Genomic DNA, 18350 nt, shown 5'->3' on the forward strand with positions numbered 1-18350 from the left:
GAGTCAATGTACCTGCAACAGTTGGCTATTGAACGCTTGATCGCTGGATCGCTGGAGAGGTTGATCGCCTGATCGAGTGCATTCGATAAGGCAACAAATGGAAGAAACAAAAAACTGTCACCAACATTTCTTGTTGTCTCCACTCGAGGCTCGCGGCTCGACGCTCGACGCTCGACGATCTCCGCTCTCGGTGGGCATATGATTTATGCACTTGTCGCCGTCGTCGTTTGTGCGGGCCAACCAACTGGACCTTAGATAAATCGAACTGATATCGGGCTCAGAGTCGAAGTCGAAGTTGGAGTTGGAGTAGGAGTTGGAGTTGGAGTAGGAGTTGGAGGTGGCCGGGGAGGGAAATTGTGTCTAAAGTATGTTCTGAGAAATTAGCTGCGTGTGTTTTTTTTTTTGTTTTGTCTATTTAAATGTATTTTTAATGCTAATAGATATATTTATAAATATATATATATATGTGGATGTGAATGATGAGGATTCTTATAAAACTATTTAACTCAGTTATAAATACTGAAAATATAGACCGTGTGATACTTATTCTTCCATCACCCATCGTACCAGATGCGAAATCCAGACTTCCATTCGCCCATTCATTGCTAAATTCATAATTTCCATTCGCCCATCACTCCTATTGAGCCTAGAGTCCTTCTAGATCAAATGCTCGCACTATAAGCCTATCACTTTATAGAGCTACTCCTCTTAGGCATATGACACATCATTAAAGAGAGCTGAGACCTCAAGCAAAGTCAATCAAGATCAGTTTGCTAAGACCTAAGCAATACATATCTTCAGAATATTATTCTATTCCCATCTGAGAGAAAATTGTAACCGAATGAAAATTCGTAATATCTAAATGCCTTAAGTAATTACAGCAAAAGACATATATTTAGCATATTTACTATAATCATCTTCTGTATAATTTATTTTGTATAATTTTTACCAATTTTCCACACACACTTTGCTTATTTCAGGCCTTAGCTATTCGCTGCCATTTGGTTCAATGATTGAGTTGGCCTTTTGTCAGCTCATTTGTTGTGGGCTCATTGTGGATGTTGTTGTTGCTGTTGTTGTTGTTGCTTTCTTTGTCTGTCTGGAGGCACAGCGGGCTGTCCAGCTGATGAGCCGACGTTATCCATTGATAAGCGTCTGGCGCCTGGCCAAAAAGTCGCTCGATCAACACGACAAACTCTCCAGGCTGGCAGTTGAAATGCTGATGGTTGATATTGAATATGGAAATTGAAATTGAAAATGAATTGAAAATGGAAATGGAAATGAAGCTGAGAATCGAGTGGAGCAAGAACAATGTGTCATTTTAATGTTGATCAAAATGATTTTTATTGTGGGCATTCGACTGAATTTGTTGTTGTTGTTGTTGTTGTTCTTGTTCGTTCGTTCTGGCCAGGGGCGTTGTGTTCGTTGTCACAGTTTCTCCGCCTTGGTCTCCGCCTGCGCCTCTGTTGCCCGCAGGGGCTATAAACATTTATTGGTTACGGCTCATTTGGGAAGGCACAAAACAAATAAACAGTCGCAACAGACACATGGAAAACCACCTGACGCATGCCAAATGGAACAGAGAGTGAGAGAGAGAGAGAGAGAGAGAGAGAGAGCTAGACACAAACATACGATTCGATCGTTGGATCTTTGGGTTCGCTTCACGACTCTTTGGGTTCATCCTTTCACTTTTAATGAACCTAATGAACAGATGCATAAATCATCATTCGAGAAGCCACAGACTGTCGTTAGTTTGTCGCGCTCATTAATGGGCCAGCCCTCTAGGGGGCAGCCGGTAGACGCCGTCCAGCTAGCCGGCTGTCATACCTATTTTGGTGTGGACCCCATTGGTGCCACGCCCATATTTAGCTGCAGTAGCATTCGGCTCACGGTTCACGCTTCACGACAGCCCAACAACATTGTGAATTGTACGGCTATTAATCTATTGTTATGGGCCACTCGGAAATTAACTTGCCACATCATTTCTTAGACGAGCTGCTCCCGTTGCGAGCCGCAGGTGCAATCAACTTATTTAATTTGTTTATACCCAGACTTCTCTTGGCATTTACACACATACATACATACATATGTATATGCGCTCGGACTTAATTATGCTTCAGTCAACCAAAGTCTTAAGAGCCAGAGCTAACCAGACCTAATTAAATAGAGCGGAGAGGTCTTAGAGCAGCGAGTAGAGATGCTGAGAAGGCGTAAGTATTTCAAGTTATAGCCAGCCTATTTCAATTGAAATAGTTTGAGGTTAAAGCAGTATGAAGTGAAGATCCATTGAGATCTACTATTAGAGTTGAGGCTGGAGGAGAAGTACTGTGAAGTGGAACAAGTGCCAGAGAAAGCTAGACTAGCATATACCCCGACTAGAGAGCCCAGAGTTGACTCAGACTTAATTTGTGATACAGTCAATCAAAATCTAAAGAGAACTACCTAGATCTGTTGAAATAGAGCGAGGTTTGGGGTGTCGAATGATGTGTCGAATGTCTGTTTAAATAGAGAGAGGTTTGGGATGACGAATGAGGACTTGCTCAGCTTGACTTGAATACATTTGGACAGAGTTGAGATCGTTAAGCTCTTATGCTCAGCAGGAGTAAACCTTCCGAGTCTTAGCTAGCCCTCTACTTTGCTATAGATCACAGATTGCTTAGCTTTGAGTAAGAATTCCAAGCTTAAGCTCACCCAAACCGAAGTGAGATTAGAGTAACATAGAGATAACTGAAATACACAATTGAAAGAGCGCTTTGAGCCGAGGGAGTGCACGACTAGCATATAGCCTAACTAGCATATCAATCATCCAAGACATCAATGTCATCACAATGGAATAGCTAGATAGGCACACGAGTGTGGATTTATCGCTTCAGCTATTTGCTCTAATCCAGAATATATCTGTTATACTATATACTGCAATACTATATGAGCTTAAGCTTGATTCGGTTCTTAGAACCACTTAAGAGTACCTAGAGTGCATCAAAAACCAACTTCATTGCAATGCACAGCTTCAGTTAGAGCTATTTATAGGCACTACCTAGCATATGCGCTAAGCTACCCGAAACAAAGAGTGTTCCATGCTAGCATATGCTCATCCATTGCAGTCGGGCGAAAAGGACACACAATCCACAAGCCACGACTTGGGCGCTATTCACAATGGACGACTGGTCGTGCCGGTACTTCAAACTCTCCGTTTTCTAATCACGTGTCAAATCTGTGCAGCAGTTTTGATGGTAACTTAAAACCAAAGTTCAAATTTTGGAGGGTAGACGGGTATTCGCAGGCAATGGAAGTCAGACAGGGTAGCGAGATAGAGATAGAGAGAGAGGGCGGGTGAGTCCTCTATATGGGTCTGTGCAAAGTCAGTGAGCCCGATGTAAACTGATTAACAAGCCCGATAAGCGACGAGCCTCAAACAATTGCCATGCACTCGCATTTGCCACTTTTTTTTCTCTTCCTTTCTTTCTGCTTCTTCTTTTTCTCTTTTTTGATGGCCACAATGGACCTATTGTTCGACCTGTGTTCCGGTACCTCGCCATGCTGTGGGGCGTTGCTGTTGTTATTGCCACAGCTGTTCTAATAAATAGCATAATGCATCGAACAATAGAGCCGATGCTTAAGACATCAATGAGTATGTTCGCAAATTGGGAAACTAATGCAATTTGTGGTGCCACAAGAAATGCGCCATCGAATAAACTTGTCTGCAAACTCAAATGGGGAAAGCAGGAAGCTTAGCTAGCAGACCAAGTGTGGATCCAAGAGATCTCAGCTAAATCCACAGAAAATCAAAAGAATAAGACTTCTTGTAGTCCCATATACTTATGTATAATGGATATATTTGCATGATTAGGCTGAGCGATGAGTTATCCTTGTGAGCCACAAAAACTAGAGAGCTACTGAGTTTTCAGTCCAGTTGCCTAGTTGAAAGAATCAAATATTTTGACTGGATAGCTTTATTTTAGCCGAGTAGCATAAATAAAACCTTCAATTCAAGGACCGTCTCCTCAGTACAAGATTTCTCTCGAAAGGCCTATCCAAAGCACCTCCGCATTCCTCTATAACAGGGTAGAGTGAATCTCATCTTGCCTCAGTCTGGAGTACTGAGACTTGCTGTCTATTAACTAGTAACATTTCTAATTACACAGCTTTGGAGACTTGATGAAAATCATGGAAGCTATAGATCAGATTAGGTTAAGGAAAAGCATTGACTCTCTGAGTCATAAAATGCCTAAGGGTCGGTCTATCTACAACTCGAATTAAAATATATTGTAAAATATTCATATATATATGTATGTATATACATCTGTATTTATACCTTCTGACTACGCAAGTGTCTGTGTGTAGTGCAACACTTGCTGTCGCATTGGCATTGGTAAAGTCTCAGGCTGGCATGCGGTAAAGGTCCATATATGGGGTTATGTACTGCCATATATACAATGGGCCCAAGTTGAGTTGTTTCAGGGCGTAAAGCGACATGTTCTTGTTCCACTTAACGATACGGCACGCACACACACACACACACAGAGAGAGAGAGAGAGAGAGAGAGTGAGTGAGTGCCGTACTACCGCCTCTGATCCCTGATCCCAGATCCCTCGAGCACCTTAACTTACTTTCGACCGTACATTCCGCGCATTAAACCCATTGCCATTGTTATTGTTATTGTTATTGTTGTTGCATGTAATTGTTTTTGTAGCCTATGTTTGTTTATTTGTTGTTGTTCCATGTCGTGTTTAGTTGCCGTAATGCCTGCATGCCTCTACCGCTCCGTCTCTCTCTGTGAATGAGTGTGTTTGAGGCGAATTTGTTTGTTTTATGGCCGCATAAAATTTAATGCCGCATAAAGTTATCGCCTAACGAGCTCAATGAGCGCACACACAAGCACCGAGACCCACTCGAACCACCCTGTGCACACAGGGCGCCCTGTCGAGAGAGACATTGCCTCTGGGCCCCCTCGACTGAAACGTTTTGTGAGCAATTTTAATTTGCGATGCATTCCCATTGCTTCGCAGCTATTTTCAGGCGATGCGACGCGAATTTTTTTTTTGGTTTGTCTGTCTCGATTGGCGTCTTGTAATTTGAGCGTAATTCACGTAAACAGCGAATTCCGATGCTGCAACGCTGCAGATACCAGCCAAATGCAGTGGCTGCCGCAAAGGGGGGCTGGCTAAGCAGATCAAAGACAACAACTAGGAAAGCTCCCTCTATCTAAAAATTTAATTGTTTAATAACTTTTCTTGTCCATCCTCATGAATTATGATTATAACATGGATATACATGGATATGCAGTTGTGCCAAAGCACCAGTCCCTAGTATTTGAAATACCGTTTTTTAGCGGTGAGGGGTTGAATATAGGGGTTGTGGGAAAAATTTCGACAAGAATCTTAATCATATGAAATGCATTTAAATAAATATTTATAAATTGGGAACTCGAGCTTTAAATATGTAGAAGATGAATTTTGATAACTAATTTTCTACCAGGTTTTTATCGATAACAAAATATCGATTTTTGATATTAACTTAATAGCTCTTATATCTTCTGAGATCGACACGTTCATACATACGGACAGATAGACGGGCAGATGCAGGACCTTATCGACATAGCTCGTCGCCCTTATCAAGAATATATATACTTTGTGGGGTCTGCCACGCCTCCTTCTGCCTGTTACATACATTTCAACAAAACCATTATGCACTGATTTCCCATTTTCAATGGGTATCAAAATCGAAACTTGTCAAAGGATCTCTTGAAATGGCCACTGAGAATCCTTGCTATCGATAACAGATAAACAGTTCGATAACTACTGACCACAGTTGTATCTACCAAGATAACAGCCTTCGGTATATACATACATCGATAGCTATACAAAGCTAGTCAAGCGAATGACTAAGTTCTAAACACTTATCGATAACTATCGATAACTCTAAAGACATAACGACATAGCAAATGCAAAGGCATTTCACTTCTTTGAGCTTAACTGATAAGACAATACATACATATACGTATACATATTTATAGTCTATCTCTAATATATATTTGTTTTTTTTTCCACTCCTTCCCCCTCTTGTTATGCATGCGCTTGGCCCATGCCACGCCTCTGGGCGCATCGCTTGGCTGGGCAGTCAATTTGCTTGACACCTCACGTTCATCAATGGGCAACAGAGGTAGCCGCATGGCTTGTCACTCGTATGCCAGACTGGAGCTCTCATTCAGGCAGAGTCTGGCTGTTGGCCGCTCGTCGTTCGCTGGCTGAATGGTCCTTCATGTTGTCCTTGCCGACAAACATATCAATCTGTAGCTGTCAATGTGTGCGTAATTATTCCAGCAATTTGTTGCTGCGCCAATTGAAACTGCATTCCAGCAGCAGCAAAAGTAGCTGGAGCAGGAGCTGGTGCAGGAGCTGGAGCAGCAGCTGGGGCAGCAGATGGAAACTGCTACTGTTTGCATTCGTTCTCTCGCTCTACCTCACACTCAGAGACTCTGCCATCACACTCTTACACGTTTTTTTTTTAAAGAATTATTAGTTCATTCAGATCTCGTTCTCTCTCCGTCGTTCTCTCTCTCTCTTCCTTCCGCTCTCTATCCCTCTCTTTCTATCTGTCCCCTATCTCTTCCTTTCTCTTTCGCTCTCCCTACTTCTTCTTGTATCTCCCTCTCCCTACCTCTTTTCTCTTACTCTATTTCCAGCTTTATATCTTTATCCCTACCTAACTTTCACGCTCTTTCTCTCTCTTATCATTCCCTTCTTATGAATTTATATGTCTATATTTTCCAGTCTGGCTTTGTATCTGTATATATCACTCTCATCTCTCTCATTCTCCAGCAATTAAGCTCTATCTCCCTCACCTTCTCTTTCCTTCTCTGTATATATCTCTCACTCTTTCTGCCCCGCTTTGCCTCTGTCCTCAGCTCTCTCCCTCTCTATCTTTGTCTTCTCTCGCATGACAAACTGCGTTGTCGCCTGGGCAATTGGGAAGCCAGTGCGAGGATCGCTTCAAGTATTTCGAATCACTCTGAATTTTTTGCTGTTTGTTTTCTGCGCTGAAATGTGTGAAATTTATTGCCAGCAATTTGGTTGCATGTCATTCCAGGGCGATGCAATGCGATGCGATGCGATGCAGCGAGACGAGACGCGAGGCATTGCAACGCGTTGCAATAATTAAAAGCGGAAATGCATGCCACATGCGAGGCCGGGCGCAGTTGATTGCGGCGGGGGGTGGGGCTAAGGGCGGGGGCGCAGTTGCACTGGGAATCGAATCGGACTGGGCCTGGCGCATGTCATTAGCCGCTAATGGGCTAATCCATCAAATGATGCACTCAACGATCGCAGCGATCCGCTAGCCGATCCAGCATTATAAATGACCTGCTATCAATTTTGGGGGCCGCAAAAATCAATTGAAGCTGAGCTGAGCTAAGCTGAGTGTTGCGGCTAATTGATGGATGGCTGCGCCCCGTCGCACATACATCAAAATAGCACCTGGCCGATCAAAAATACAGGTAGCCGATCAGGTAGCCCAAGCAGCAGTTCAACTAGCGGCCAACGGGCCAAGGAACTGGGCACGCGCGAGAGTCATTTATCATGCAACGACTCCCAGTCTCAGTCTCAGTCTCAGTCTCAACCTTAGCCTCAGCCTCAACCTCAACTTCATCGTCAAATCCAAATAACGTGCGACCCCCGAACTTAAACTCGAAGTTGAGCCGAAAACCCTAAAATACCCGCTACGGTGTCCAACTCCAACTTCGACCCCAGCTGAGCGCCCTGCTCGCTCTTCTTCTTTGCCTTTGTGATTCGTATGGCAGTTATTAGTGGGCGTCTTTATATTGACATTTTGGCAACGCCCTCCATTTGAGTCAGACAGAGGTCAGTTTAAATGGCCAACTTCAGCAAATACACCCAACGAAATCAGGCATTCTTAGAGCTTGAAGTGGACTGAAACAGGCAGTAGTGGTAATATTATTGACAGTTGAGGCTACTACGAAATCTGATGTAAGAGGTAGTAGCAGAGTAATAGAAGTATCGTTGTATGAATAATAGCAGAGTAGTAGTAGAGCAACAGTAGAGTAGTAGCGGAGTGGTAGTGGAGTGATATTAGAGTAGTAGAAAAGGAGTAGAAGAGTAGTAGTAGTAGAGTGGTAGTAGTAGAGTAGTAGTAGAGTAGTAGTAGAGCAGTAGTATAGTAGTAGTAGAGTAATAGTAGAGTAGTAGTAGAGTAGAAGTAGTAGAGTAGAAGTAGAGTAGTATAGAGTAGTAGTAGAGTAATAGAAAAGTAGTAGAAGAGTAGTAATAGAAAAGTAGTAGTAGAGTAATAGAAAAGTAGTTGAAGAGTAGTAATAGAAAAGTAGTAGAAGAGTAGTAGTAGAGTAGTAGAAAACTATTACAAGAGTAATAGAAAAGTAGTAGAAGAGTAGTAATAGAAAAGTAGTAGAAAAGTATTACAAGAGTAATAAAAGAGTAGTAGAGTAGGAGAAAACTATTACAAGAGTAATAGAAAAGTAGTAGAAGAGTAGTAATAGAAAAGTAGTAGAAAAGTATTACAAGAGTAATAAAAGAGTAGTAGAGTAGGAGAAAACTATTACAAGAGTAATAGAAAAGTAGTAGAAGAGTAGTAATAGAAAAGTAGTAGAAAAGTATTACAAGAGGAATAAAAGAGTAGTAGAAGAGTAGTAGTAGAGTAGTAGAAAAGTAGTAAAAGTATAGTAGAAGAGTAATATTAGAGTAATAGAAGAGTAGTAGAAAAGTATTAGAAGAGTAACAGTAGAGTAGTAGAAGAGTAGTAGAAAAGTATCAAAAGAGTAGTAGAAAAGTATCAAAAGAGTAATAGTAGAGTAGTGGAAAAGTATTAAAAGAGTAGTAGAAGAGTAATAGCAGAGTAGTAGAGACGTAATAGAGTAGTAGTAGTAGTATACTCTTCTATTACAGTAATACAATAGTAGCACAGAAGAAGTTTGATCAGATAGTTAGAGTCGTGGCAGTGCTCCGATAAAGTCGTAATAGTATTCATAGTATAAGCAAATACTACTAGTAGAAATAGCTCCAGCAAATATTATAAGTAGCAGAGGCATATTTATACGAGTTAATGCTGGTATTACGATCGAATAGTTGTGATAGGACGGGCAAACGTAGTAGTATGAATGTACATATGTATGTGGGAATGGAATTCAGGCTCAACAAGAACTTTCATACCGCAAAACGAGTCTCTCCTCTCTATCTCTCTCCTTTGTACGCTGCTCTGGCGTACCTCAGCTCTTGCAGCGTAACCAATAATTCTGCCAGTACTTTGAGTGTTGCTAAACAGCAAAACTATCCATAAAGATAACGACACACGCACACACACACACTTACACACACACACATTAAGTAATATTCCCACACAATGATCTTGTTTTGTTTTTAGTCAAATGTTCCGCTGTGATTTGAATGCCTTTTTATGAGCTGGCGCCTGCCCCTAAGGCAACAAAGGCGGGGGAAGGCTCTGCTACGAAAGAGTGTGTAAGACAAGAGAGAGAGAGAGCGAGAAAGAGAGAGGTGAGTGAGAGTGAGAGAGATCACCTGGCTAGCCATAAAGTTTTAATGATGTCCCATTAAATTGGCTGGACACAACACCCAAGATGAAGCCATAAAAACAAAAACATCAACAAAACAACAACAACAACAAAAACAAAAAAAAACAAACAGAGGAAAACGCAAAATTAAGTTGTTTCGAAAGCGATACGAGGATCGTTAAACTTGGCTGCCGCCGAGCTGGGGTACGTGCCATCAGCTCACAGATATACATACATATGTACATACATATATGTAAATCTATCCATATAAAAGTGATATCAGAAAGACGAGCGCAATCTAAAATCTTCTCAGATTGCCAACAATCGCTATCGATCGTAGCGCGCCTAGAAAATGGCAACCAAACAGCCAAAGATTAGGGTAAAGCAAAAGGGTTCTCCAAAGACACATCCCGAGGAACCATCAGGAGCCATCAGAAGCCATCAAGAGCCAATTCTTCTGAAAAGAAAATCCAAATTTGGCATCACAATTCCAGCCACAAGACTTGTTATCATTTTAATCCGCGCAAGTTTTTTTTCTTCTTGTTAATACTCTGTCAGCGGGCATGAGAGATAGGGTATATCAGCTTTGATATGATATGAATGCTAGATGCTGAATTGAATGTAATTGAAAGAGCAGAAAAGAGAGGGAGAGAGAGGGAGAGACAGCATAAGTCTAGCTCTCTTCTATTATCTACTTTCTTCTATGTATCCTCTTATCTATTCTATCCACTTCTAAGCTCAGCTAGAGTATCTTTAAGTCGGCTATTGCCGATATGATATGATTGCTAGATGTTGAATTGAATGTAATTGAAAGAGCAGAAGAGAGAGAGACAGCATAACTCTTCTATTATCTACTTTCTTCTATGTACCCTCTTATCTATTCTATCCACTTCTAAGCTCAGCTAGAGTATCTTTAGGTCGGCTATTGCCGCTGAAAACCCTTTTTACATTGTTGTATTCATTTTGCTCTTTCACATTCTTTTTTATTCCTTTGAATGAAACCCGAAACCAAAGCCGAAGCCGAATGCAGCAGCCGCTCGGCACTTGCCATGCTCCAAGCCCAAAACCCGAGCTGAGCTGGAATTTTGTTCATTCTTGCTTACATTTTGTTTGTTTTTTTTTTTTTTTTGGGGTTCTGTTGCATCAAGCGTGAAAATACCGCGAAATGCGCCCTCTTCCTTTTCACTCAGCTTCTCTCTCTCTCTCTCTCTCTCTCTCTCTCTCTCTCTCTCTCTCTCTGTCTCTCTCTCTCTCTGCTTTGACTTGCTGTCTATGCGAGTGCTTGAATTTAGCTTAAGGCTTTGTTATACCTCTTGGCGTAGGTATGAGCTGGGTATATTGCCTTGCGATTATACGAAAAGCTATGAGGTATATATACCTGAGAATGAAGAACAGTCGACTCTTTTCGTGCCAACTATTTGAGTCTCATTTCGATTGCTTTGTTGCCTGTCTTTCCGACAGATCTTTATCTTTATCCCTCATAATCGATAACAATATTACATAAATCTATACACAGAATCATTCTCTTGTTCTTGATTATTCTTCTCTCCTCTAACTCATTCGCTTTTTAAGGTGTCTCACACATTTTCAGCTAACGGCACTTAGGGTATCCACTAGTCGTTCACACTCATCTAAAGCGCTCATGCTTGTTATTAATTTCCTTCTCTTTCTCGCTCGGCTCTTCTCTGGTTTATTATTTTTGAAAATATTATCCAAAAACATAAACAAAAAGAGCCTAAGACAGAGAGTGAAGCGTTAACATGGCAACAATCGCCTCCTGCTGCGACATTGAGTTATTGTTATTGTGAACCTTTACGACACTCTCCATTTGGGCGACGTCTTTCTTTCGACTGCTTCCCCTCTCTCCCTCCCTCTCTCTCCCTCTCTCTTCTGCTGCCTCAACATTATTATAATAATCGATCCGCTATTGTTGTAGCTCTTATTAGCGTTATTGTTATGATCGCATTAGTTTGCCTACATTATAATCAATTCGAATTGGTTTCTGCGCCGAGCGAGGCCTAATTATCATTCAACTCTCGATTCCTTGCCTGCTGTATGTGGCTGCAGTGTTGGTAAGCGTTAAGTTTGCAGTATGCAGTTGCTGAATGTCCACAGTGTTGGTAAACTCTCCTCCAACTCGATAATATCTATATTGAAATCACATGCACTAAATACCAGCCTAGTATATGCTTATAGAGTCCCATCTACCCTATCTATCGATCTATCGCCATGTTCCAGGCATCTGCTAGTCGGGCATACCCGACTTGCTTAATTACTACTCCACAATTATGTATGCATATTTATGCTGATGCGCTAATTGAGCAGCGTTACCTAAGTCAGTGTAAGGGCCGCCCCTTCCTTACCATCTCCGTCTGGTGAATGTGTCAAAATGCGCAACCTCATCAGCGTCAACAGTCTCTCATCTGCTTGCTACTCATCTAATCAGAGATTAAAAAGCCGCCTCCCACGGCGACAACGCCCACTGATTGTTTCCTTCCGAACACTTAACGCAGACCCAACCCCGGCTCGCCTCCTGCCGTCCTGCCGTCCTTCCGCTCTCGCCCTCGGCTGCGTAATGTTTGCGTTGTGTCAAAATGCAAAATTCAATTGTTTAGCCCTTTGTCGGGGACGCACTGGATGAGTTGTGGAAGCTGAAGTAATTTACGAAAAATTGACATAAAAATCCATTTGTCAGCCCCTTCAGATTAAAATCAAGGATTTAAAATGTAATTTGATTCATGGCTCACTCTATCTCACTCTCTCTCTCCCTCTCTCTCTCTCTCACTCTCTCTCGCTGTGGATGCGATCAAAAGAGCAAAGCGTGACCCCAGAAAAAAAATCACACAAGAGCCAGACCAGAAAGCGGTAATCAGGAAGCAGGAAACAGGGTGCGGAGTACCAGCTCTACCAGGCACAAGGATTGCAGGAACAACACCAATAAATGACAACAAACACACCCCCCGTTTGAGGGCTGGCTAACGGGAATCGGGCACCGGCTCGACGTCTGCCGGCGTACTATGACTCTACGGGTTTGGGGTTGCTGGCAACGGGTGTACGGCAGGATGATGCGAGGATGTGAGGGTGTCGCTCGAGTGCTCAAATCTCCCGAGTGCTATTTTATGCCAAAGTGTGCCAGACGTAGTGCACATGGATGGACCGAACACCGAACACCAAACACCGACTGCCGACCGCCCCCGCCCCCGCCCCCGCCTGCTTCTAGTCAGGACCAGTTGCTGTCGCATCTTCTTCTGGGGTTTGCGTAGAGCTTGGCGAGGTTTGTGTCTGTTTTTGTTTCTTAATTTTTTTTGCTGTGCTGTGCAACCGGTTGAGTCCATTAATCATTTTCTAATTTGTGGAATGCAGAGTGTGTGTGTTTGTGTGTTTGTGTGTGGCAGAGTGGAATGCCGCTGGCCCAAGAGGGTCGCTCCCCACGGGCGCACTGGGTTACACTGGCTCATCCTTCCTTCCTGCTGCCCGCTCCCCCCGTCCGTCCGTCCAATTCCTGCTGTTTGCCGGCTCTGACACTCCAAATGAAATTTTCACATCTGTAATTTGTTAAGTGCGTTTGTTATTTCCATCGAATTATTTCACTTTTATGGGTTAAGTGCTTTTTGAATTATGTTTGAAACGTTGCTGCAGCCGCTGCCGCTGCTGCTGCTGTGGCTGCTACCGCGGCACATCCTTGAGGGCTGCCACTGGCTGGCCGGGACTATTAGGCAGCCCTGGCAGGAAATATGCGTAGACAATTCACTTAAATTAGTTGTCTGGGAATTGGCTGGCAGCTAACGCTGCCCCCTCAGGCATACCAGGAATTCGTCTACAGCAATTGGTTCAAAGGTCACACAGCACTCGCTAGGCTCGAGTCCCCGACTCGACTCTCGGCTAATTACATAATAGTAAACACATTGAACACACCCAGTACATGCATCTATCTATAAATACAGTTGCAGCTGCCAATTCAAGTTCCTACGCCTCTACCTCTAGTGTCTAGAGTTGAGCCATCAAAACGAGGCTTAGAGCATCAAGTCTTACTAATTGAGACATATGAGGGAAGTTTTCTATACGTCTATAGAGGAATAGGCTACATTACAGTGCACTACAGTTAATCAGAGCATTATGAGTTATTCCAGAAGACATTCAACTGGGAGCTCTCTTAGACATAAGCTTAGATCATCTTATGAATCCTTTAACAAAGAGAAACCTCCTTTCAAGATTCATGTCTTCTGCGTTCTCTTTATTAATAATCTAATGAAGACATTCTAAATAATGAGATTATTCGAGTAAATCTCCATTGTTCATTCAACTACTTCTACCTCGATCGCAGTCAAACCTTATGCCTCGCATTCAATTGCTAGGATCAAGATCTTGAGGGAACATTCTACTAGTTCTATGTAGTTCAGTAATTGAAAGCATTTCCTACTTATCATAAATGTTCTTCTTAACCCATTGCTCTATCCTTCTTCGGTTAAATTTAGCAGACGTTACGTAAGCTCTTGGGAAAAAAAAGGAAAGCAACTCAACTCAAGAGTACGATAGTTGCTCTAGGACGATAGACACTTCTCGATTCGTTTTCTAGAACATCTTGAAGTTTTCTATTAAACTCTATTTTTTCTGAAACTTAATCAGCGGGTCCTAAGTTTAAGCAACAAGGATTTTTTCTAGCAGTTCTAAAAGACAAAACCACGGGCTTCTATATTTTCTAGCAAGAAACACCTGCATTCTGAGTTCTATTTGTATTACTGAAAGCTGCTCTATCTAAATATAGTTATAGTTATGGTTAAATATGTTAACTTCTGGGACCGCCTGAAGTCTTGCAGTAAACTCTCACTTCAGCTGGAATGTATTTCGCAAAGTAACTTTTAGCTGCTCTCTGAATGAGCTCCACTTGTAACTGATGAGAGAAGTATTACTTCCCTGAGTTCCTTCTCATCCTCCCCCTCCTCCTCCTCCTCCTTCTGCCAACAGGAAGATCTGTGTGCTTTTAGACAAATTCACATCTGGAAAGTTGTAGCAACTGTTGGAGGACGACAACCCCAAAAGGGGAAAACCGAACACTTCCAGGTCATAAACTTCGTGAGTGAATTTTAAGTTGATTTCATTTGATTACTTCATTTGCGACAACAACAACAACAACAACAACAACAGCTAATGGCAGAATTATAGCCATTGATTTTGCGACAAGTGAATATTTGCGCATTTGTCTAGCCTAGGGCTTTGATGTCCTTTTGCAACCCTCCGTCTCTACCACTGCCTCTGCCTCTGCCTCTGCCTCTGCCTCTGCCTCTGCCTCTGCCTCGACTCTTGTCGGATGTGGATTGCCGATTGCCGATTGTCGAGGGTGTCATTTGGTAATTGTTACAAGCTGCCGCATATTTGGACAGCCAGTCGACCCACTCAAAACAAACAAACGAGCAGCGGCAACCCTCGCTGCGTAACATCCTTGACATGCTGTAAGCGGATACGCACAAAGGACACCGCACCAGGCCAGACAGGATCGGCCCGAGCAACCGCCGTCGTGGGGCGCAACAGCAAATGTCATTAGTTTACAGTTGTCTGATTCCATTTCAATATTGTGATCGATGATGACATAAGAGATAGAGAGAGAGAGAGAGAGAGAGAGAGACAGACAGAGAGAGAAAGAGAGAGAGAGAGAGAGAGAGAGAGAGAAAGAGATAGAGAAAGAGATAGATAGATAGAGAGAGAGAGAGAGAGAGAGAGAGAGAGAGAGAGAGAGAGAGAGAGAGAGAGAGAGAGGGAGAGGGAGCACCGTTCTCATCCAAATTATGGCATGACAACAGGCTCTCTATCTCTCTGTCTCTCTCTCTCTCTCTCTCTCTCTCTGTCTCTCTCTCTCTCTGTCTCTCTCTCTCTCTCTCTGTCTCTCCGTACAAGTACTACTACTATAATATATAGACTAACATTTGTTAAGATACCAACACTTGAACAGGCTCGATTGAGTCCTTAGACTCGTCGAAGGACTCTTCAATGACCAGCAAGGCTATGATGCATCATTATTGTTATATCATTATATCATCATTATTATAGTATATCATTATTGGACTTTCATTGACTGCCTAGCTTCTATGCAAAATGCACATTGATAGCAGAGTCTACGTATACATAGTCGAGAATGTCCATTAGCCTATCTAAAACTCATCGAATTATCTTCGAGTGCATCTCTCCATTCGCCCCCATACCAGAGACTATAACCAAAGTTTAGCTTTAAGGAATATTTTCACTAGAATGTCAACCAAATAAATTTGATGCCCCTTAACATAGAATCATATCATATCATAGAACCAATTAGATTTGGTACACGTCACCTTTCAGCTTTATGTACCGACTCACGCACCTCATTCTACCAGATGGTAGAATCATCTACGATCAGATATATCTACTCCCACTCTGGCATGTTCCATTGCCCGCTGTTTGTATCTAAAATGCAACTTTGGGCTTTTATGATCTTATGTTTCCCAGAGAGAATGCGCCTCGCGTGTAATGCAAGAAGTGGCGGCCGCCGCCGCCCCAGTCGAGCTTTTCCAGACATGAAAAACTGTCGACATCTGCAACTGTTGCTGCTGTTGTCAGCAACTGTTGCTGCTGCCGCAGTTGGGACAAGTGACGCCAATATGATTTGTGATTTACAACAGGTTTCAATTAACTAAAAGAAAAAAAGAGAAAAAAAAGTCGCCCGACCGCCCGCCCGCCTGTCTGTACCCCCCACAAAATGGGGACTGAAGTGGAACTGGTGAGTGCCCTCACTTGGGGTATATTCGTGCAGCGAAGCTATGCAAGATTGAGCAGTCTGGCAAGGCCATGCCAAATGGCAGCGCTAGACGGCATTAAGCTGGCAGCGCTTCAAAGAAAATTCAAGAGAAGCTAAGAAAGAGAATTTGCGGATCTGAAGTTTTGGCTTGTCATTGGCAAGGGCCAACTGCCTGTCAAATTTGACATGAACTTTGACGATTGACGATTGAATTGGCGAAACGAACTGTGAACTGCATAGTTGAAATTTTGATAAAAAAAAAAAAACAGTTTAACCCCTTAAAAGTAGTTGTTAAATTTGACAGAGAGATTTCCGGAAAATTTGACAGGCACATGCAATGCGCTCTCAATATTTAGCTTAGGTATCACAAGAATAAGAAGCAGAAGCTTTTACTACATATCTAACACTCGGATTGAAACTTGGTTTAAAGTAGATGTCAAATTTAACAGCCACATTAACAAATTGTTATCTACTATAAAGGAAAGGCAGCCGAAATTGGGTAAAGTTAGCAGTCATACAGGGAAATATGAGATATACATACTAAATGATCATTAGATAGGTATGTATGATGACTGTAGTATTATATCTATTCATATATAACATAGTTAGAGCATTAACGACTTCGTCTTTGATTTCAATTCGTTTCAATTTGTTTGTTGGTTTTCGCATTTGGAGAAGTGAGCAGCTGAGAGGCGTTGACAGGGACATAAATAAAGGACGGTTAAGTATCAAGTAATACTAGACGAATAGTTTGAAGTTTGCCCACACCCTCACTCTCTCAGCCTCCCTCTCTCTCTCGCTCGCTCGTTCGATCGATTGTAAATGGAGATGCAAGCGTCTGCCCCTTGGGGCAGTTGCAGTTGCTGTTGCAGTTGCAGTTGCCGGGCGACTAATTGAAGACAAGGCGGCAACGATTGCGGCATAAATTAGACAACAACGAGCCAAGCAACAAGAGTGCCATTAAGTGGATGCCATCGAGCGGGAGTGGGGGAGGGGGGGGGGGGGGGGGGCAAATGAAAATGTCTGATGGATTGTTAAATGTATATGAAATGTCGCGGCGACATATTTCAATTAAAAAAAATGCGACGCCAACGTCGACGTTGACATTGCTGTTAGACTACAACAGCTACCCTGTAAAATATGATGCCACAGAGTAGATGAGTTGCTCTTAATATACATATATTCAAGACAGAAGTAAACTTTGTTCTACCCATTTAGTAAGCAAAGCGAGTATATTGGTTTGCTAGCCGTTCGTCAGTCCATCCGTCCGGGAGTTCCTCTTTCAGGAGATTTCAAATTCGATACATGCACTTATTGCCAGACCCATTACGCCTATTGAAGGCGTGGCTAGACGGCGCATAAGGTGATTACAGTGGAACCTCGGTTAAAGAAGATAACTCGCTACAGCATCGTATTCCTAATGCGAAATATACCTTAAACGAGGGTTAACTGTATCTAGAGTCTATTTAAAGCTATATTAGCTCAGGGATAAAGATAGATATGTATGTAGATAAATAGATAGATAGATAGATATGTATATAAATTGCTAGAGAAATAAGAAATATACCTTAACCGAGGCTCAACTGTATCTAGAATCTATTTAAAGCTATATTAGCTCACAGATTAAGATAGATCTATATCTAGGTAGATAGATAGATAGATAGAGAGCTAGATATGTATATAAATTGATACAGATATATCAACAAGCACCATTTGGGGCGTGGCTGCTCTCAGTTTTAGACTCAGTATTGAATTCTACAGCTCTACCTGTAGACTAAAACCAACTATGAAAGGGGCGTGGTCAGCAAGAAGCTATTAACTTGTCAAGTGAGATCAAGCATTATACAATATAATAATATACAGTAAATGAGTAGAAATTATATTAAAATAAAAATATCAGCCCACTTCTATTCACAGGGTATGCTAGCAGTCTGGCAGAGAGCGCGACGCTAGCTGCTGGGCTCATTAAATTCAGATGGCATTCGGTTAAGGCAAACATAATCCGCTCATAAACATTTTATTTGTTGCCCAAAAAACTTGACG

The sequence above is a fragment of the Drosophila navojoa genome, chromosome X, assembly GCF_054131105.1.
Source record: "Drosophila navojoa isolate 15081-1374.11 chromosome X, UAZ_NAV_1.0, whole genome shotgun sequence".
Lineage (NCBI taxonomy): Eukaryota > Metazoa > Arthropoda > Insecta > Diptera > Drosophilidae > Drosophila > Drosophila navojoa.